Source organism: Balaenoptera physalus (genome assembly GCF_965194825.1).
Source record: "Balaenoptera physalus genome assembly, chromosome: 2".
NCBI lineage: Eukaryota > Metazoa > Chordata > Mammalia > Artiodactyla > Balaenopteridae > Balaenoptera > Balaenoptera physalus.
Genome location: NC_138883.1, coordinates 3457774 through 3480393, shown reverse-complemented (window position 1 = coordinate 3480393; position 22620 = coordinate 3457774). Strand labels below are relative to the sequence as shown.

The window sequence follows — 22620 nt, the reverse complement described above, 5'->3', positions numbered from 1 at the left end:
GCCGCGGCCGCGCGCCTGCGCCTGCGCCCTGGACGCTGCCCGCCCCTACCCCGGGCCTGCGCGACCTCGCGCCCCGCCCCCCACGGCCGCGCCGCGCGCTCCCGCGCGGACCGCAGGGCGCCTGCGCGCCTGAGCGGCCCGAAACTCTCGGGAAGGTCTCGCGCCTTCCGGGGCCGTCACCCCCCCCCCCAGCCCCACCCCCGCGCCCGCTGCGTTCTACGCGCCGTCGGACGCGGCCCCACGACCCCTGCTCGGCGCGCGTTGGCCCAACGGCCGCCCTGGTGAACCGCCACCCCTGTCCAGGCCGCGGGGAGTGCGACCGGGGATTGAGTGCGCGTGCTCGCGGCTGTGTGAAGTGCAGAAAAGTAAACTCTCGGTGGTTAAAACGTGTCCCCAGCTTGTGGAAGCTTCGGGTCCTCCACCGTCAGGGCCCGAGACTGGGGGGCCCGGGGCCAGGTTTGGGGCCTTGAGGCCGCATGTAGGAAATCGAAGCAGGGGTGAGGGTTCCGGTCCCGTGTCACATGTATACGCCCGGCGTACTGATCAGAGGCTCAAAGCCACGGTTAGGGGTTTGGGGGCCCGGGGCAGCGATTGGGCGTCCAGGGCCGGGTCGGGAGGTACGGGGCGCACTTTTTTGCCGGGGGCAGCGATTATGGGTTCAGGGTACAGGAATTCTGGCAACAGGTGCTTGCCAGAGCCTCGTTATGCAGAGACCCGGGGCTCCGGCCTGGGTGTGGGGTGCAGAGGTGTGTGAGCGAGGGGTGACCCGCGTATGTGCATGGGGAGCAAAGGGGACCCCTGGGCCTCGTGGGGCTCCCGTGCGGCTGTTTCTGAAGCTGAGGTGGGATGGGGAACGAGGGCTTCCCCACTTATCGCTATAGACCCCACCACAAGGCAGGCCACCGCTCGGATTTGGGGACTGGTCCTGTCCTTAGGCCCTGCTGTGCCCAGGAGGAAATGTTGAAACGGACACAAAACATGGAATTCTCCCAGCTCTTGCTCAGTCCCTTGGGGATTTGTACCTACTTTGGGTTTGTTTTAAAACCGTATCCTTCAACGCGTTGCGGGCCCTAGTCTAGAATTCCGGGACGTGGTGACCATGCAAGCTGACCCAGCTACAGGCATCATGAAGAGGGGACAGAGGAGCTCATCTCTTTTACTTACTCTTTTGTGTAGTTTGAGGTTTCCATACGAAGTATGTAATTCATGGTTTGGGTGGTCAACTTGCTTTAAAAGCCAATTCCTAAATGGGAATTCCAAACGTGTTTAGAATAGTGTCAGATCACAGCTGGAAGAATTTTGGAGGCGGGGTGGCGTCTTTGGGCTTCACCCAGGTCAATAAGCGGGGGCGGGGGGTTGTTCACCGTTGAGGAAACCGAGGCTCGCCCGGCGGCGCACCCCTGCCCCGCCCAGGCCTCTCCCGGTAAACCATCCCCCTCCTCCCGACTCCTTTGTCTCTAGCTCCTCCCACCATTGCCCCACCCCCACCCCCCCGGAACAATCTGGAAGCTCCTTAGGTTGTAAGCAAACTTGACTGACAACTCCCTCCACTTCCTAGTCTCCAGAGAAACCCAGCTTTTCCAGCAACAGGGTTCTCCACTGGGGCCGGAGACCCTTCAGGAGGCACTGAAATCGACGCAGGGCGTCCTGACTAGCGTTAAAACAGGCAAAATAGACTGGGAACTACCAGCCACGTGGTGAGGGTAGATGGGGGTTGTTAGCATTCGCTGGGGTGCGTTGTAAAACGTGTTTCTGGCCCCAGCTGTGTGTGGAAGCTCCCGGCGGCCCGGGTTTTCCCTGCGGCCTGGGCTGGGGGCGGGCGGGGGGGAGGAAGAGGAGAGGGAGCGGGGGAGGGGAGATGGGGTGGTAGCGCTGAAGTTTCGTTGTCGCCACTGCCACTGGCAGCCGCGCAAGGGCTCCCCTCCTGAAGCCCGGCAGCCGCCGTCCTGACTCGGAGGCCCGGCCCGCTTCTTTCCACTCCACTCGGGCCACTGCCCGGGAGGTGTAAGCGTTCTTGTAGATGAGCCGTTCAAAGCCCCGGCTGTGAAATTCTCGGTTTCTGGAGCTTTCTCCCCTCCTCCAGAGGCCGCTTGGGGAGCCAGGGTTTCCCAGCAAGCTCCGGCCTTAACACCCTTCCTCCAAATCCTCTTGCGCTCCGGCTCTCCCCTGCCTGCCTGCCTGCCTGCCGACCTCAGTCTCTGAGTACAAGGATCGTTTTTGTCTTGTGCCTCCTGACGCCTGGGACCGGTTCCACACCAACCGCCGGTGCCCTCCCGACCCCTCTGCTTGGTTACACCAGCAGCACGCTGGGGTTTCCCTCTCCCCCGCTGCTCCTCAGTCCCCTCTTCAGACTCGTCCCCTGCCCCTGGCCTTTTGCTGGCCCTCTTCCAGCTCCAGACCTGGGTGCTGACCTCACTTCCCCCACCTACCTGGCTTTCTTCCAGGGCTCACTAGCCAGATGACTATCCCACCACCTTCTAGAACCCCAGGCATCCCCGCAGGGGACCTGGCGTGGTCCCTGCCACTTCTATCTCCTAGATAGCTCTTGAGTCCGTCCACTTTCCTCCATCCTCGTCCCCCACCCCTCCCCCAGTGCCTGGAAGCCGCTCACCTGGAAGCCCTCTGTAGCCACCAGACTGCTTCCTGCCTCCGCTCTGGTGTGTCTCCACCGCTCACCTGGAAGCCCTCTGTAGCCACCAGACTGCTTCCTGCCTCCGCTCTGGTGTGTCTCCACCGCTCACCTGGAAGCCCTCTGTAGCCACCAGACTGCTTCCTGCCTCCGCTCTGGTGTGTCTCCACTCTGTAGCTGGGGCGAGCTGTGAGAGCCCAGATCCGGCCCCGTCAGTCCCCTCCTGCACACACTCCCCAGACACTGGCTGACACCCCGTCATTCCAGGGAGAAAGCTCCTCACCCAGGCCTGCCGGGCCTTGCAGGGTGCCCCTGCCGGCCCACCGGTGCTCAGTTCCCACTGTGCTCCCCATCGCTCTCCTTTTAAACCTCACTCCACAAGCTGCCCCCACAGGGCCGTGCATACACCCTTCCTTCCACCTGAAACACCGTTGCCTCTCAGTGTTCTAGTGGACCTTCCGCAAGAATTTCCTTAGGGACCCCTGCGCACCGCCATCTCACCTTTCTACCAGGCCCCGCCCATCCCCTGATGTAAATAGGTCCTCAGGATGTGGGGCCCCTTCCCTCCAGGCGTGGGCACTGCTTGAGCCCTCCAACCCTGCCCTCCACTCTCACTTCTTCCTTTTGCACCCAGCCATCTCCTGCTTCCTCAACGCTCTTCTAATACATCTCCAAGTCCTGCAGATGTAGCTCCTAAATATTTGTTGAACTCATCCCAAAGTGATCTTGCTGTCAGGAATCTGACCATTTTTCTCTACCATCTGAAACCTTTCAGTGTCTCTCCATTGATAAAGTGGGACACAAGGCACGGACCCTGGATGCAGGTGTCCCAGATTCAAATCCCAACTCTGCCACTGCCTATCTGCGTGACACAGGCAAGTCACCTACTCCCTCTGTGCCTTAGGTTCAGCGTCCGAAAAATGGGTATGAAAGTGTCTTCCTCATAGGGTTGTTATGAGGCCTAAATTAGCACATTCTGTTTTTGGAAATGGCCCAAGACAGGGCCTGGCACACAGTAACTGCTGTATGCATGTTTATTAAAGTAAAATTTTCTGATTTTCCTTTTGATTTCTTCTTTGACACATGGGTAATTTATAAATGTGTTAGTTTCCAAATATTTGGAGGTTTTCCAGATATCTTTTTTGTTATTGTTTTTTTTTTTTTTTTTTGGCTGTGTTGGGTCTTTGTTTCTGCACATGGGCTTTCTCTAATTGCGGCAAGCGGGGGCTACTTTTCGTTGTGCTGCGAGGGCTGCTCATTGTGGTGGCTTCCCTTGTTGTGGAGCATGGGCTCTAGGCACACGGGCTCTAGGCACGCGGGCTCAGTAGTTGTGGCTCGTGGGCTCTAGAACGCAGGCTCAGTAGTCGTGGTGCACGGGTTTAGTTGCTCCACGGCATGTGGGATCTTCCCAGACCAGGGCTCGAACCCGTGTCCCCTGCATTGGCAGGCGGATTCTTAACCACTGCGCCACCAGGGAAGCCCTTGTTATTGATTTCTAATATTTAATTCCACTGTGGTCAGAGAACATAGTTTGCATGATTTGAATCCTTTTAATTTATTGGTTTATGGCCCAGATTATGGTCTATCTTGGTAAATGTTCTCTACGCAAAATAATTATGCTGAGGGAAAGATGCCAGTCGTTTACATAAATTTTAGGAAACGCAAACTGTAGTGACAGCGGATCAGTGGTTGCCTGGGCGAGTGGGGCCGACAGGAGCAGGAGGGAGGGATTTGGCACGAGGAAACTTTTAGTTGCGGCATGTGGGATCTAGTTCCCTGACCAGGGATCGAACCCAGGTGCCCTGCATCTGGAGCGCGGAGTCTTAGCAACTGGACCACCGGGGAAGTCCCTTGGTATGAGCAAACTTTAGGTGATGAATCTGATCACTATCTCGATTGCAGGAGTGATTTCGCAGGTGTTTGCCTATCTCAAAACATATCAAATTGTACTTTAAACATGTGCATTTTATTCCATGTCAATTATATCTCATAAAGCTGTTTTTTAAAAAATTGATGTGTAGCAATGACCTTGGAGAAGTGTTTACAATCAAATTATAACTATATTGGAAAATCCATACTTTGGAAGGAGGTACAGTTGACTGGGAGCAGGATGTCTGTTATAGCACAGTCTGCAGTTGGCTGTGTGACTTTGAGCAAGCTATGCAACCTCTCTGTGCTTAGGTTGTCTCATCTCTACAACAGGGATGTGGGAGGATGCCCCGAGCTAATCCCCAGGAAACCTTAGCGCCTGGCACGCAGTGAGTGCTCAGAGGATGGGGGCACTGTTGTTCCCTTGACGGAGAGCAGGGAGACAGGGTGACCGTACTGGCAGCCACAGAAGCACCAGGATGGTGTCCTGCGCTCATGACCATCTGCTGGGCTTGGGCTCAAGCTTGAGAGGGAAGGGAGGGCTGAGAGTAGAGCCCCAAAGGCGGTGATGAATGCTGCGAGCAGGGGAAGGGGGCCAGCCCTCTGTTTCTGGCCATATGTGTTTTAGAGCCAGCTCTAAGGTAGATTTCCACAGAGCAAACCGGTTTTCCTGTTGTCTATAAAATTGGGGATACTTTGGTACCAAAATTTTATTTCTTCTGGCAAATTTTATCCCATCCTTCAAAGCCCACGTTGGGCAGCCTCTCCTGGAAGTTTGGGAGGGGGCAGGTTGCTTCCTGATCAGCTCGCCACATGCTGTCACCAGAAGAGGGGACAGCGAACACTTCCTCCCCCTGCTGTCTCACCGTTGTCAGCACTGAGTGTGGCCGGAAGAAACTGCCAATTTCGATAGAGGAAATGGTGTCTTGTTTAATGAGCACCATTCATTTAATGCCTGTTTACTGACAGCCCGTGTGCAGGCCCTGGGACGCACGGGGCGGGAATCGGGTCGCTGCCCTCGTGGTGGAGGCACGCGTGCCTCCAGCACCACGTTGACCCGTGGATTTATAAGCTGCCGCGGGCTGGCACGGTGCGGGCCCCGCCGGAGGCTTCCCTGAAAGCTGAGGAGGGCGGGCGTTAGCCCCTGGGCTAGGGGGGCACCCAGGAGAAGGAGAAGGAACAGTGCTTGCAAAAGCGAAATCTAGAAGGATTACTAGGAGTCAGTGGGGAAGAGGGAGAGGGCAAGGCGGAAGAGCAAGTGGAGGTGGGAAGAGCCCTTCCGTGTGATGGGGGGAGGGGGACACAACAGCGTGAGGCAGGGGATGGCATATCGTGCAGTGCACTGAGCCAGGGGACTCGAAATGTGGCTCGAGGACCATGGCAGGTATCAGAGGCCTTCCCAGGGGCCCAGTCAGACCTGTGTCCACTCCGACCACGGTGCAGGTGAAGGTCTGGACCAGTGAGCCCCAAGGAAGGCCTGCACCTGCAGACCTGGTGGGTGGAGAAGGGGCAGGCGTGGGAGAGACCAGGAGCGCGAGGTGACAGCCTGGGTGACGTGAAGGAGCCCCGCGGCGTCCTGTGTGTGTGTGGGGGGGCTGCAGTCAGCATGGGGCAGCAGGTGACCGGCTCAGTGTCACCATGTTGGGCGCAAACATTTATGAGGCATCCAAGAGGATGGGTGTCCAGTAAACGGGACGCTGGGGATGTGAGCAAGAACACGGTGGAAGGGCCGGCCAGGCAGGAACGGAAGTGGACGTGTGTGGACAGCAGCAGGACTTCCTGAAGACCACAGTCTCAGTGCAGCCGTGGAGCTGGGAGGGGGTGAGAGAGGGGTCTGGGGTCAGGGGCTGCACCTGCGGAGGCGTGTGGGTGTGTGTGCGCGTGCGCATGCCTGCGGTGTGGGGTGTGGCCGAGGGAGAGGGGTGTGGCCGAGGGAGAGGGGTGGGGGCCTCTCCCTCCCTGTCCCACGCCCAGCCCTCATGGTCTCCCTCCCGAGCCTGCCCCGCCCCGGGTCAGGCAGAGGACAGGTGTGTGCTGCGCCCCCAGGCAAGGCACTCGGAGCTGGAGAATCCCGGGCTGCACCTTCAGGAGCTTACATTCTAGTGGGGGGCGGGGAGATGGACCATAGGCACGCCTGTCCTCGGGTCCTAAAGGAACCAGCGGTCCTGGGCAGGAACGCAGACTGCTTCCCGGAAGCACTGCCCCCTTCCTTTGAATTCACCTTCCAACCTTCTGAGTCATCGTTGGCTCATCCCTCAGCCCCACGTTCTGACAGCTGCCAAGTCTGCGGGAGCTCTTCCCCACCTCCTCGTCACCTGGCCACCTTCAGCTGCCTCTCCCTGGGTTTATCTGGTCTGCATTCCTGTTTCACCCGCCCACCTCCCGGTGCAGAAATGTCCCTGGGCTCCCTAGACACTGAGCCAGAGTCCTGTCTAGGTGTTCAAACACCAGGCCCAGCTGCCCAGCTCATCCTACTCCTGGGCCCCTCACTCCTCCAGCCACTCACTCTGTCACGTCAGCCCACATCCTGATCTTGGTGCTCTCAGCTCTGAGACCCAGAACGCTGGCTGCAGACACGCACCCGTCACCCAGACCCCGCCGACTGTCGGAGGCTGGGGCACCGCCACCGCCAACCCTGATCAGGTGAGCTGGAATTTAAGAAGAATATGGAAGAGAGTCAGATACAGAGGGAGGAAGGACAGAACGTGAAAGCGTGGTGGTGGTTTCTGGCTTTGTTCCAGCCTCCCTCCTCCCTTCTCTGGCCCCTCCCAGCCTCCCGGGCAGCAGAATGGCCCCAGAGCCGGGGATCCAACACACCCTGGTGTGGGTGATGGTGATGGCAGGGCCCGTCACCCTTTCGTTCATTCGCTGGACAGAGGTTATCACAGACTTTAAGGTCTGGCGCTGATCTACTGTCCCCGACCCTGCTGTCCACTGTCAGCTGTTTCCCAAACACACCTGGAACCTCAGGGCAGTTCCTCCTCCGGGACACCCTTCTCTCTTCCAGGCAACACTTGTAGGAGCTCAGCGCAGCTTGGCAATCACCTCCTCCAGCCCTCCTTCTGTCTGGGTGCCTCTTCCACAGCTCTAGCCCATGGGGACGACCTGAAATTAGACTCTGTCTTTCTCATCTCTTTATCCCCCAAACCCAGCTCACAACCGGGCACAGAGCAGGTGGCTATCTACCATCTTTGTGCAGAAGGGGTAACTGAGTGTTGCAAGGAACCGGGTAGGAACCCTCCGTCCATAGGCAGATTAGCCTTTGGTGCCATCTACCGGCCAGGTGATTGGTTGTGTTTGGGGCCTCCAACTGGAGATGGATTTGATGTTTAGGAATTTCATTTTTCTTTATTTCTCATGAACTGGAGAGTTAGGAAAGAGAATTATGTGAGTTGCAGTCTAGATCACCATAATTTCTTTTTTTTCTGGCCATGCCACGCGTCTTGCGGGATCTTAGTTCCCCGACCAGGGATTGAACCTGGGTCCTCGGCAGGGAAAATGCCGAGTCCTAACCACTGGACAACCAGGGAATTCCCTAGATCACCATCATTAATGTCTCACCCTGGAGAGTTCGTGGCAAAGCTTCCAGTCTTCCACTGAGTAGGAATGAAACTAACTGTGAGAAAAGAGGAGGCAACTTTTTTAAACTAAAAAAAATTATATATATACACGCATATATATTGTATTAAATTATATATAATTTGTATATATATGTATTTCACTACTAAAACCCCACATACATGAAGAAAGACCGGAGGATAGAAAAATGCCAACTTCAGATCGAATCTTCTGAGTCTTAAGATGGAGTTAGGGGTGTGTCCAGCCCTCCCTGGGCCTCTCAGCCTCCCTGACATCTCCTGGGATCCCCGGGTGGTGGCCCTAAAGCGGGGCCGGCGGGGGCAGCTCTGCCCTCCCCGTTCCCTTCTCCGTCTCGGCCAACACAAGGGCAGAGGCGTTAGGCTGAGACCCACCCAAGGGCAGCCTCTTGTTCAGCCGGTGGAAGAGCAAACCCAGCTGCCCTGACAGGTGCCCAGAGGGGCTGATGATCTTCAGACGCCCCGGGGTGAGGTGAGGTGGGTCAGAAGCTGAGACGGGGTGGGGGAACGAGCAGGTGTGATGTCCCTGGCTGGCCTAAGAGCTGACAGTTCCTTTCCAGCTGCACTGAGCCCGGGGTCACCTGGCTGTCAGTTAGGACTCTCCCCATGTGGCCCAGGTGGTGGGCAGCTTGGTCTGGCCACGAATGGTGTCGCCGTTTTTGGCACTGACTCCCCATGAGGGGATCCCTACCAGGCGCTCCACAACGAGGTGATCCTGTTGCTTCTCCCCTCTGCTCCCCACTCACCTCAAAACCCTGCAATGAAGGGTTCCCCTCCCCACCCCAGACTCCTGCCAGTTTGCACCTCTGCACCTGTGCCGTTGCTCCTGCCTCTCTCTCCTAGTCCTGCCTGGAAAATGCCCACTCCTCATCGTTACCTCTTCCCTGCCCAGTGAGAGGTGGTGTCTGCCTCTCTGTCCCTCTTTTTTTCCTCCTGTGCTGACTTTGGGGCAAGTCTCTTTAAGTCTCAGTTTCCTCATCTGGAAAAGGGGGGCAGGGATGGGACAGTTAGAGCAGGTTCCATCTGTCCTCATATGGTTCTAAATTCTTTCACTCAAAGCAGATCAACTGGGGCACAAGTGTGTTACTACATAGAACCGAGCAGTGAATGAGCTACTGGAAAATTCCACACTTTGCAAACACCCTCTACCTTCTCTGAAGTTAGGGCAGACAAGCGTGTGTAAATGTGTTACTGAACAACTGTGTCCCAATGAATATGTTATGACAAATACTGTGCTGAGTTCACAGTTCAAGTTGCTACTGGATGTATAATAAGAACCTTTTAATTTCTAAGCTACGTCACAATGCAGTATTCTGAGCAGCACGCCGACAACATGCTGCCTGTAAATTCCGAACCCTTCCAACAACTTGGCATTTCATTTAAAAATACAGGAGAAGTTAATCCACCCAACACGACATTTCAGTCAACGTTCAATCTCATTATCCAAATTAAAATAACTAGGGAATTAAAGCTGACAAGTGTATGAAGGGGCTGGTGAAGAATTTCGTGCTCTAGAAACCCCAGGGTGTTCTTAGGGGCGGGAAGCCGGCCGGTCGTGATCACTGCTGCGCCCACCACCCCGCCGTGGATTAGCAACCTGCCCCTGTGTTCTCAGAGGCCTTGGTGTTCCTGTCATTAATGCTATCTCATCTAATCTCTTTTTTTAAAAAAATCTATAAATAAAATTATTATTTTAAAATTCCCCCTTTAAAACCAGAAGGGTTGGCAAGCCTCCCAACGTTTTTCCTTTAGGGAGGATGGCAGCAGTGAGGGGCATTAAACTCAGTGAATTCTCTCAGGATGCTGATCTATCGTGTATATATATATATATCAGCTAGAGAGAGTATAGTATTAGCAGCCATGTAGGGCCACCCTGCTGAATGTTATTCGACATCACCGATCATGTTTTTAATTTTTTTAATGAGCTTTATTTTTTAATTTTTTTTTTGGCTGTGCCACGCAGCTTGTGGGATCTTACTTCCCTGACCGGGGATTGAACACACACCCTCGGCAGTGAGAGCGCCAAGTCCTAACCACTGGACCGCCAGGGAATTCCCCACCAATCATGTTGAAGTGCTCTGTTTTACCGTGTGTGTGTGTGTGTGTGTGTGTCCTTAAAAGATGGATGTGTTTGAACATAAATAAATGGTTATCACATGTATTCTGTGACTTTTTTTTTTTGCTCAACACTGTTTGTTCATATTGACTCAAATAACTGTAGTTATTTGTTTTTCCTGTTGTATAATATTCCACCGCACGACTGCACTACAGTTTGTGAATCTGTTCTGTTGGTAAACATTTGGGTTATTTCCAGATTTTTGCTATTACAAGCAGTGCTGCTGTGGATATTCCAGTAACATTTCCATGTTTCATTGGGTATTGAACTCTTCAGTTTTAGTCAATATAGCCAAATTGTTTTCAAAACAATGTTGTCAGTCGACACTCCCAGCAGAGTTCCCGTTGCTCTGCATCATCAGTATCACTTGCTGTGACATAGTAAAGATTGTTTTCCAACCTGGTGGGTGTGCAGTGGCCTCTCACTGTGATCTTAATTTGCATTTCCTAGATTAGTAATCATATCTTTTCATGTCTTTACTGGCCACGGATTTGAATCCCTGCTCCATGGCTCATTTTGACCTCGGGGTCAAGTCCAAACTCCTCGGCACAGCCTGCCAGGCCCTGCCTTCATTCCGCCACCCACCTCCGGCCAGCAGCACTCTCCTCTCAGGATCCGTCACTCCAACCACCTCCCCGCCCCGCACCCCCCACGCCCCAGCGCTTTCCCTCCGTGGGCAGGTGCTCCAGAGCCACCTCTTCTGGGAGCCCAGGGAATTGGATGCCTTTCTGCTCCTTCCCAGTACTTTTCTCGCGTGCACTCTAGCCCTGTACTGCATGTCAGGTGCACTCAGGCAGGGACCTGGCACGCTCTTGGGCACCGCTTGGACCCTAGCAGGCCCTGAGGTGACGCTAGTGCAGCGAAGGAAGAATGGGCAGACAAGGGAATGAACAGCGATGATAGCGACGTTTGCCATTCTGTGGCCCTCACCCCTCACCAAGGGTGGCGTGGATGGCTGGTGAGCTACCTGGAAGTGTTGAGGGCAGGAATTTTAAACCTTAGTCCCCTTACCCTGAACAATACAAACAGTACACGTGGCTGGCTCCCTTGAGGTGGGGATCTCTCCCACGGGAGCCTGGTGACCCAGAGAGTGGGACGGGGGTGTGCTCCCAGAGACAGACTGGGCGGCGGGTCCAGACACACGCCCGACGCCCAGGGGGCACTTCGGCCTCTTTTGGGTCCGAGTGAACAAGCACCCCACGGGCGGCACGAACACCGTCTTCCGGACTTCCAAACCAAACACGGCAGAGACGAGCAGCCAGCTCCTGGTAAAGGCAGAGCCCAGCGGGGGCGGAGCCAGGGTTTTGCCAGGTGTCAGGAGGAGAAGTGTTCAAGCCACGACAGCAGCAGCCGCAACATTAACACCTGGAAGCAGACCCGGTGATCGGCCAGCAAGTCACCACGACACGGGTTGGGGGGCAACGAAGCCGGTGAGAGAGGCTCTGCGAGAGGGAACCCCCGAATGAGGACAGATACCTCGAACACACACGTGCCGAGCACCTGCTACCTGCCAGGACCTGAGGGGGGCACAGGATGAACTTGGACCTGCCCCAGTAGGACACGCCCGTCTTCCTTAGACTTGTCCTGTCACTGTCAAGGGGATTGACATATGTGGCATGTTCTCGTCCTGCTTCGAAAGCCAACTTGGGGACCAGAAAGGTGGACAGAGTCAGAGGAAAGGGAGCTGGGTGACCTCGAGGACGTTCACCTCATCCCCAACTCCCGTTCCCGAGGAAGGCGGCACGTCTGCCGTTGGTGCTGGACAGGCTAGAGGGCCTGCAGCAAAACCGGAACTTGGTGCTTATTTTTCCAGGCTCCACCCAGCAGCACCGTTCTGACGATGCAGGCGAGCTGAACTGGAGCGTCTGAAGCTCTGGTTGGGTTGCACAGTTGGTGGCTCGGGGGGCAGTCCCCCTGGAAACCCCCCCTGGGAGGGCGTCTGTTTGTAGATGTGTGCAGTGGGTTTTCCTCCAGCCTGGAACTGGTGATGGTTCCTCCTTGAGCACCAGATGGGGTGGTTAATTTGATTTTAGGGGCCAAGTTGTATGAAAAACAAGGCTGTTTGCTCACTGGAACCATGTGAGGGCACAGGCAATGGTGACCAGGGCATATTGACACAGCGGTGGGCACGATTCCTGCACTGGTTACATGGCTGTGTGTGTGTGTGTTTAAGCTAAACGCATGAATGACATGACTTCTGTAAATCACTAACTTCTGTCCTCTGTATTGACAGGCCCTGGAACCAAAAACCTGGGTTCACATTCAGGCTCTATCACATACTTGCCTTGTGATGGTTTCTCCTCATCAGCCAAATGGGAATGATAATACCTACTTCCTGTGATTATTTTGTATAATTTTTAAAAATTAATTTATTTATTTTTGGCTGTGTTGGGTCTTTGTTGCTGTGCGCGGGCTTTCTCTAGTTGCGGCGAGCGGGGGCTACCCTTCGTTGCAGTGCGTGGGCTTCTCATTGCGGTGGCTTCTCTTGTTGCAGAGCACGGGCTCTTGGCACGTGGGCTCAGTAGTTGTGGCTCGCAGGCTCTAGAGCGCAGGCTCAGTAGTTGTGGCGCACGGACTTAGTTGCTCAGTGGCATATGGGATCTTCCCGGACAAGGCTCGAACCCCTGTCCCATGCATTGGCAGGCGGATTATTAACCATGGGAAATGCCTGGTACATAGTAAGTGCTCAGGAAGTGGGAGATGATTTTGACTTGTCATCGTGTCTCAGCAGCAGCGCTAGAACTAGAGACCAGCGGCACAGCAGCCTGGAAGATGGTCACCCACCAGCGTGGTGGACGCTGTTTCTGTCCCCTGGGTGTTTCTTCCATCCCCTTCCTCTGGTGTCAGTACCTTTGTTCCTTTGGGGCATGCTCCTATCCCATCCTAACCTGTGACTCTGGACGCACTGATTGGTTCAGGACAGGATTCAATTAAAATCGGACCAATCAGACCTTTCTAACTAGAATTGCTGGGAAGAAGCTTATTTTCCATTCAGATTCAAGGTTATACGGATGGATGTGAGTCTGGGATGTTGAGGCCATAAGTCTGGCATCATGGGGAGTGAATGTCACCAGGATGGGGAGAAGATCTCAAGATCCAGGCGTGGAATCAAGCTCCCCCCCCCCTGCACCTCCCATGGTTCGGCTTTTTCATTTAGGCCCCTGAGAGTTGGGATCCTGTTAGTTGCACCCAAAGAGTTTGACTGGTACATCATGTAAGCATCTTCCAGCATTCTCAGGAAGGAAGACCTCAGAAGAAGAGTGCATTTCCTTTCTTAGGTAGAGCCCAGAGTGTCTTCCAAATTGAAGAGATGGAAACATATCTGCTCATGAGCAGGACTCCTGGGTCACATAAGAACCTAAATTAATGACTGTTAAATGCTACTTACATTCACTGGCAGACACTCTTGGTTGTCTAATCAGTTATTTCCAACCGCCTCTCCCTTGACAGCTCTCACTATGAAGGCTGGAAAGCTGTACTTGCTTTCCCTGCCCCTAAGCAGTTAGAGGGGTCATGTGACCCGGTCCCAGCCAATAAGATGTAAGCAGAAGTCTGTTACTGGTGAGGGTGGTGGTGGAGGGCTGTGGTTTAATGGCTTGATATTTTCCCTTTCATTATAAGTTGCCTCAGATAATTTTTGGCAGTTGGCAGAAGTATAAAAATAATGAAAAAGCTAAATGGATTTTCTATTATAAAATTTTCTAGTTTTTTTTCTTTCTGGATAAGAAAGTATTTTAAACATTTTAAAATAATTTATTTATAAGGTAGATGAATAGAGAATAGGCATTGCTAAATGCCTGATGTTCCTTCCAAGAGACAAGAGATTTCATTCAACCTTCATTCAACACACACTGATCTAGATCTGGAGAGTCCAGGGTCCACAAGACTCATTTCTTGGTTTTGGGAACTCACTGTTGGGGAGACAGACATGAGAAGAGGTAATTGTACTCCCCGACGTAAGTGTAATGATAAAACTAGGCTCAGGGTGTGATGGGAGCACAGTGAGGGCCAGAGGAGGCTTCCCGATGGCTAATGACACCTGAGCTGAGTCACAAGGAAGAGAGGGATTAGGGCGGAGGAAGGGCACGCCAGGTGGAGGGGACCACGTGTGCAAAGGCGTGAGGGGAGAAGCAGTGTGGCAAGAGCAGCTGGGAGGCAGGGAGCCACGTGGGGAGGCGGGCCCGTGGAAGAGGCAGGCCCAGATCTGGAAGGCCCGGGGCTGAACGGAGGGAAGTGGTCTCCAGCCTGCAGGAAACAGCAGGCCATTTGGAGATTTGTGTTCTTGGCGGCTTGGTGGGATTGGGATTCAAGGGTCCCAAGCCTGGGCGCACGGAGACAACTAGAAAGCTGTAACAAGGGTCCAAGCAGAGAAGGGAGAGTTCCGTGAACTAGGCGCCTGGCATGCGAGGCATTACATCACATCCGTGCGCAGGCCGCGCCGAGTCTGCCTTCTCCAGTTCCCTGCTCAGAAGCAGCCCTCGGATCAATGATTCCTGACCTCTAAAAGCCTCCACCCGAACAACTGTTCAACCCCTCCTGGAAGATTTTTGCTATTTTTATAGCAAAGAATAGCAAAATTCATTTCGATCAAAGTATTTCATTAGCTTTTGACCTTCAGGGAGCAGAAAAGAGCCACCATTTAATCAAGAACCTTTTATTCTGTCACCTACTATCAAGTAGGGAGCTTCTTTAAAAAGACATCCTGATTATAAATCATGAATAATCATGATGAAGGCGAGGAGAGGGAAGCAGTAGTGGAGATCAGCGCGCCAGCCCCAGCTCCCTGCTGAGCTCATGTTTTGAGAGGACGGACAAAATACAAATGAAGGAGAGCATCACCAGAGATGGATCCTGGGAAATGACACAATCCCCAGAAACAGTGTCAGGAAGTGCAGCGGTTTGCCAGAAACCCTGAGGAAAACAAAAAGGTCTTTAAGGTTATTCTTAGAGCAAGAAGAACAAAGAAGGGATAGATCCACTGATGAGGGGATGATACCAAGTAGAGTGATGCTGAGAGAAGGCAGAAACAGCTTCAGGGACAGAAAAGCTGCTGCCTTATGCAGTGATTTCGGCAAAGCATAGGCCATTTCCCCTGATGAGCTCAGCCCTTTAAGAGGGCCTGGGGGTGAGGACTCTGGCAGCTCCAGTGCCGCAGGCGGGGGTGGGGACAGTAGTTCAGGCTCTCGTAGTTCCATGGGGAAGGACTCCAGCTTCAAGAACTGTAAGGAATTCCTAACCTTTGGGAGGTGTTTGTGGCTGCTGTCACAAATGATCACAACTGGGTGGCATGAACAGAAATTTATGGAGGCCAGGAGTCCGATACCAAGGTGTTGGCAGGACCTCACTCCCTCCTGAAGCTCTAGGGGAGGGGCTTCCCTGGTGGCGCAGTGGTTAAGAATCCTCCTGCCAATGCAGGGGACACGGGTTCGAGCCCTGGTCCGGGAAGATCCCACATGCCACGGAGCAACAAAGCCCGTGCGCCACAACTACTGAGCCTGCGCTCTAGAGCCCGCGAGCCACAACTGCTGAGCCCGCGTGCCACAACTACTGAAGCCCACGCGCCTAGAGCCCGTGCTCCGCAACAAGAGGAGCCACCGCAATGAGAAGCCCGCGCACCGCAACAAAGAGTAGCCCCCGCTCGCCGCAACTACAGAAAGCCTGTGCGCAGCAACAAAGACCAAACGCAGCCAAAAATAATAATAATAATAAATTAAAAAAAAAAAAAAAGCTCTAGGGGAGGATCCCCCTGCCTCTTCCAGACTTTGGTGGCTCCAGGTGTCCTTGGCTTGTGACCGCATCACTCCAATCTCTGCCTCCAACTGCAAGTGGCTTCTCCTCTGCGTCTGAGTGGCTCTCCTCTGTGTGTCTCCTTAAGGACACTTGTCATTGGATTTAGGATAATCCCAGATGATCTCATCTTAAAATCCTTAACTTAATCTACAGCGACCTTTTTTCCAAATGAGGTGACATTCACAGGTTTCAGGGATTAGGCTGTGGACATATATCTTTTGGGGGTCACTATACAACCCACTTCAGGATCATAAGCCACTGTCAGAACCTGATGAGAGCTAATGAGCCCTGAACTGGGTCAGGTTCCTGGAAGCAGAGCCTGAGTCAGGGGTTCTTGTACAAGTGATTTTTGGAGGGAGTGCTCCAAGGAGAAAGAGAGTGAGGGACGCAGGCTAGGGCAGGGGAGAAGGGCTAAGCCAGAAGGTGGTCTCAGCGGGAGGTGAGCTCAGCCTGACCTCAGGAGACGCCCAGGAGCATGAGCTGCACTACACAGGTGTTCCCACCTTGAGGCCAGGGGGTGGCCTTTGACCCCCCAAGGCAGTCAGTTTCCCCTGGTGGGGGCAGGTATAGCCCCTCTGGCTTGGGGCTCCCTTTTGGTCAAGGAACATTCGTCAAAGAAGGGGGAAGCTGTGACTAACAGCCAATACTTATAGCAGCCCCGGGTCGTGGGTTAAAGGGATCTGGTCAAAGTACCACAACACCTACTATAGACTCTCTAGAAAAATATCACACACACACACACACACACACACACACACACACACACCCTGTTCCATTTCAGGGACTTCACAGATCCTCAGAAGCCATGGCCTGCAGGTTTAGGACCCCTGACTGCTCACCTAACACTTCTGGTCTCTCATCCCATCCTGCACCTTTTCCTCCTCTCTTAGAGGACATGACTGGTGATGTTTTGGAGGAGAACTGAACACTCTCAAATCAATCCTCTTCTGATCACCTATCTGCAGATCGCACGTATCCTGGCCGGCTCTACGCCCCAGGGAGGGGTCTGCCACGGTCCCACCAGACTGGGGCAGGGCGGGTAAAATGAATTCAAAAGCAATTTGAACTCAAAGGGAAGTGTCTTTGGCCACAGATGTATAACCCTTCTTTCTAATCAGCTTTTCAGTAATAAAGCTAATAGCTTAATCGCCACCTGTCCAACTCTTGTGTCTCTCAAGTAGTTCTGAACTCAGGCAGGGAAGTGAGAGGTTCTTCACAAAGCTCCTGAGACTGTAACTCACCCCCTAAAAGACAGGGCTGCTCCAAGTGTGATCTGTGGACTGGCTACCAGACCACAAGCTCTTCCCTGACTGCTCGCCCCAGGACGGACTCAGCACGCCGCTCCCTTGATAAAGCTGGCTACAAAAGGAAGTCAGCTGAACTCAGCCGTGTGCGCAGGAATGAAGACGGTTTGCATTCTGGTGCAAGCTCTTCTCGTAGACCAGTACTGATGTAACCAACCACTGGCAAAGCCGGGATGGCTGAACCCAGACTGCCCGATGGGACGGGTGGGAACTATTTGAAGGGCTCTCATCTGAAGCTGGAGGACAGGACGATGAGCAGAAGTTGAAGAGAAGCAAAATAATGTGATGGTGACAAAAATTATGAAAAGGATAGATGTTCAGAGCCTTCGCTGCTGCTGCTGCATGCCCAGCTTGGATCCTGGAGGCCTGATCAGGGCGACGCAGAGGCTCCCTCCTGGGGAAGCAAGGGCTGCCTGGGGAAGCACCTAGCGGTACCCGTGGGAAAGAAGAAGGAACAGAGAGGAAAGAAGGGGAGGCAGTCGAAAGAGAAGTCCCGGGCTTCCCTGGTGGCTCAGTGGTTAAGAATCTGCCTGCCAATGCAGGGGACACGGGTTCGAGCCCTGGTCCGGTAAGATCCCCCATGCCGCGGAGCAACTAGGCCCGTGCGCCACAACTACTGAGCCTGCGCTCTAGAACCCGCGAGCCACAACTACTGAGCCCACACGCCACAACTACCGAGCCTGTGCTCCACAACAGGAGAGGCCACCACAATGAAAAGCCCCACGTACCACAGCCAGGAGTAGCCCCCGCTTGCTGCAACTAGAGAGAGCCCGCGCGCAGCAACGAAGTCCCAACGCAGCCAAAACTAAAAATAAATAAAATAAAATAAATTAGAAAAAAAAAAAAAACGAAAGAGAAGTCCCCTGGTCTAGATGTGAGAGTGCGTTCTTGATTGGGAGTCGAATGGGGAGTTTGGCATGTTTTGGGGAACAGTTACCATTAACAGGGGAGGTGGACCTACCACGAAGGGTCCCTCACTTGCACGGGCCCCCTTGGACGGGCCTAGCAATGTGCTCACATTTTTGTAAGTCTTGAAAAATTAAGCTACTTCACCGCAAATGGTTCAGACCACTCTTCCTGCTCCATTTCCACTGACACCCTCCTCCCCCTGCTGGAGAGCTACACTTGGTTTGGGTTCCTGGGTGGGGCGGATGTGACTGGGTCTCTTCTCTGTGCAGTCAGCTGTCACTAGCTTGCCCAGCAAGTCAAGGGTGCAGGACCAGCAGTTTCAAGGAGATGGGAAGGTATCCTACGGTGCCTGGCAACGGAAGTGCGTGCGAAGTGGGAGAGAAGCAAGGTTTGAAATACATGAAGCCAGGAGTTAGCTGGTGAAAATTCTTCCAGTTACCAGAGGTGTGAGATGTAAAAGGAGGATTCAGTTCTCATCAGTGCCTGGTCAGAAGAGACCAGGCACTGATTAGGGATATACTCTGGAATGCAGTGGACACGATTATAAACACATCACACATTTTTTTTTCTGTTTTGATAAGAAATACACGAAATAGACTTGATCCAAAATCCTGTGTCCTCTCCAAGAAGCAGTAGCAATACCTCAAATAGCCAACTACACCCATGTGTGACGTCATGTGTTTTCTACATCCCAGTCAATTGGAATGCAAACTGCCGTTATCTGATGTATCTTATCCTAGTGAAGTTTGTCACGCAAAACTGTACCAGAAGCAGCAACACAGCGCAGAAACAAGTGTCCCTGTGACAAGGCTCCCACACATTTTCATCAATAAGTCAACGTATGAAGTATAAGAACCTTTGATTATGACAATGGGGGGCCATACAACACAGAAGTGGAAGCCCATTTGAACTGTTATTCGTATGTGTTAATGTCAGATGAATTTTGTATATTCTTTCTGAATTATTGATCACACCAAAATTCAGATATGACGAGAAAGAGGTAAACTAGTGGACGTGAAACACAAAATGAAAGAAGATGAACAGAAAGTTTGAAACATTAAAAAGTGTCATTATATCACAACAACTAAAAATTCTTATGGTCAAAATCATGAAGATAAGGAGAAGAATCATGACAGCCAAGAGAAATAGATAATGAACCTTAAAGCAGTAGAGATGAGGAAGATTATGAGAATCAGGACATTCCCAGATAGGAAATTAAAAAGCAGAAGAAAGATGGACTAATAAAGAAAACGTTTGTACGTTTGATTGAAGATCAGCAGCAGCTTTCTTTAGATGAATTTGTTGACTTCAATAAATACCATAATCTTTCATTGTGGTCTATTACAATGAGCAACCATACTTTTTAATTTGGCAATTATACTTCTTAATTTTCAAAAGCTCTTTTTTTACACCTAGTGTTTTTTTAAATTTTATTTTATTATTATTTTTTATACAGCAGGTTCTTACTAGTTATTTATTTTACACATATTAGTGTATATATGTCAATCCCAATCTCCCAATTCATCCCACCACCACCCCTGCCCTGCTCTCCCTGCTTGGTCTCCATACGTTTGTTCTCTACATCTGTGTCTCTATTTCCGCCTTGCAAACGGGTTCATCTGTACCATTCTTTGGAGAAATGTCTATTTAGGTCTTCTGCCCATTTTTTGATTGGGTTTTTTAAAATATTGAGCTGCATGAGCTGTTTATATATTTTGGAGATTAATCCTTTTTCTGTTGATTTGTTTGCAAATATTTTCTCCCATTCTGAGGGTTGTCTTTTCGTTCCACCTAGGTTTTTGACCTGAGCGATTTTGTGGGTGGTTGTGCTGCTGTTTATGGAGGTGCAAAAGACTGGGGAAGAGTAAGTTTAGGGGTAAAATCAAGAGTTCTGTATTGTTTGACATCTGGAAAAGGAATAGGTAGCACTATTGAATTATAGGTCATTCATCCACTACTAGGTTGTCAACTAGCGCACTAGCTTTCTGTGGCTTTCATGATCTTTTATGCTCCTCCTGTCTTTTTTTTTTTTTTTTTCTTTTTCCTTTTGGGTCACGCCACGCGGGATCTTTAGTTCCCTGACCAGGGATCGAACAAGTACCCACTGCAGTGGAAGCACGGAGTCTTAACCACTGGACCACCAGGCAAGTCCAATGCTCCTTCTGTCTTAAAGCTACCTCTGGAAGGCATGGCCATGTGCAGCTCAGATCCCCCTTCAAGAAAGGACTAGCTGCCCAGATGCAAGGAGTGTGCCGAGCTGACCAGCTCCAGCTTTTTCTCCTTCAGGGTCCATCTCAGCTTTCCAGCTGAGGTCATGCTCTCTTCAGGGCATCTCCCAGCCAATGACTGACCAGGACACTCTCTTTCCTGGGCAGTCCCTAGTCAATGACTGGGCCAGGGGGCAGCACGAGGGCCTAGCCATTTCCCCTGGCGCAGGGCTTCTTTATGAAGCAGTCTTTGCTCTGGAGCTCCCTGCTGGGCCAGCAGATATTTTGCCAGGTCTGCACTTCTGCCCTGTTGTCTGATGGCTGCCCCCTCACATGTGTTATTCTTTTTTTTCTTTTTTAAAAATATTTTATTTATGTATTTATTTATTTGGTTGTGCCAGGTCTTAGTTGAGGCCAGCGGGCTCCTTAGTTGTGGCATGTGAACTCTGAGTTGCGGCATGCATGTGGGATCTAGTCCCCTGACCAGGGATCGAACCCCAGTGCCCTGCATTGGGAGCTGAGTCTTAACCACTGCACCACCAGGGAAGAACCCCTCACCGGTGTTATTCTTCAGTAAATCTGTACTCCTAACTCCATCTTAGCATCTGCTTCTTGGAGAACCCAACCTGTAACACTATTTGAGACAAAATACAGTCTCAGTTTTCAGCTGTGTGCCATGTATTAGGAATACCACATGAAAGGTTAACTTGGAGTATGTATTAGTCAGATACTGACACAATAATGCTGTGTAACAAACAACCACAGAAGCTCGGCAGTATAAACAACAAGCATTTATTTCTTGCCTACACATGTGAGAGTTAGCTAGGGCAGCTCTGCTTCACGTGTCTCATTCTGGGATCTGGGCTGAAATTATAACAGGGAAGCTCTTTTCATGGCAGAATACCAGAGTGTAAGAGAGCAAGCCCAAATGCCCATGCACAAGCACATTTCATGCCTTTGCTCACATCACGTTCACTAGCATTGACCAAAGCTAGGTCACATGGCCAAATCCAAAATGAAGGGGTAAAGAAAAACTTGACCCCCCTGAGGTCACGGCAGAGGGTTTGGATGTATACTCCTCCTCCTCCAGAAGACCAATAATTCACCTACTGCCAATAATAGTCATATCAAGTCAGTATAAGACTTGACATAACCATACATAGTCAGCTCATACTTCCAGGTTACACAGCCTTTCTGTAAGACTGTTAGTGCTCACTTGCAGGGTTTTCTCGGCTTTAAGGATAACTGAGGATTTCTGGGGGAGTCCTGAAGACTATTCAGATTAAAATGGCTTTCTGAATGTGCAAAGGCAAAATCTAATGCTTCTTTATTACCAATGTCATATAAAGATTGAGAATGCTTCTTGGTTCACTGAACTCCGATTAACATGCTTGGTGGAATATATACTGTGAATCTGTCTTGCTGTTAAGTAGCTCTTTCAGGAATATATATGTATAGGCAGACCTCAGAGATATTGTGGGTTTGGTTACAGACCACCGCAATAAAGCAACTATTGCAATAAAGTGAGTCACACGAATTTTTTAATTTCCTAGTGCATATAAAAGTTATATTTACACTATCTTGTAGTCTATTAAGTGTGCAATAAATAGCATTATGTCTAAGAAATGTACATACCTTAATTTAAAAATATTTCTAAAAAATGCTAACCATCATCTGAGCCTTTAGGGAGTCATGGTAGTCACATCAAAGATCACTGATCACAGGTCACCATAACAAATAATGAAAAAGTTTGAAATATTGTGAGGATTAGCAAAATGTGACACAGAGACACAAAGTGAGCAAATGTTGTTGGAAAAATGGCATGGATAGACTTGCTGGATGCAGGGTTGCCACAAACCTTCGATTTGTAAAAAAATGCTGTATCTGTGAAGCACAATAAAGCAAAGCTCAGTAAAATGAGGGGGTGTGTGTGTGTGTACTTAAACCACATTACTGAGGTATGTTTGACGTAGAGAATGCTGTACTTGTTGAACGGGTACAACTTGATGTTTGTTTCAGGATGTTGATGGTAGGCTTGATCTACTGTCAGTATGAAAATGTAGACCTCTAAGCTCTCATCTTCTGATGTTCCTGAATCTGATCTCCTGCACAGGTCACAAACACCTATCTTGAATCCTTGATTTCCAACTTTACGGAATAGGGTTATTAGAATATAGCAGAATTCTCAGAACTTGTTACT

General features: G+C 51.6%; 1 long non-coding RNA gene across 1 annotated transcript; it reads right to left on the bottom strand.

The window, feature by feature from the left end:
* Positions 1–12564: 12564 nt before the first annotated feature.
* Positions 12565–22401, bottom strand: LOC309655687. Its single transcript, XR_014260937.1, has 2 exons — positions 17242–22401; positions 12565–15121 (listed from the first exon to the last, which is right to left on the bottom strand). It is a non-coding gene; the product is annotated as an uncharacterized lncRNA (long non-coding RNA).
* Positions 22402–22620: the final 219 nt, after the last annotated feature.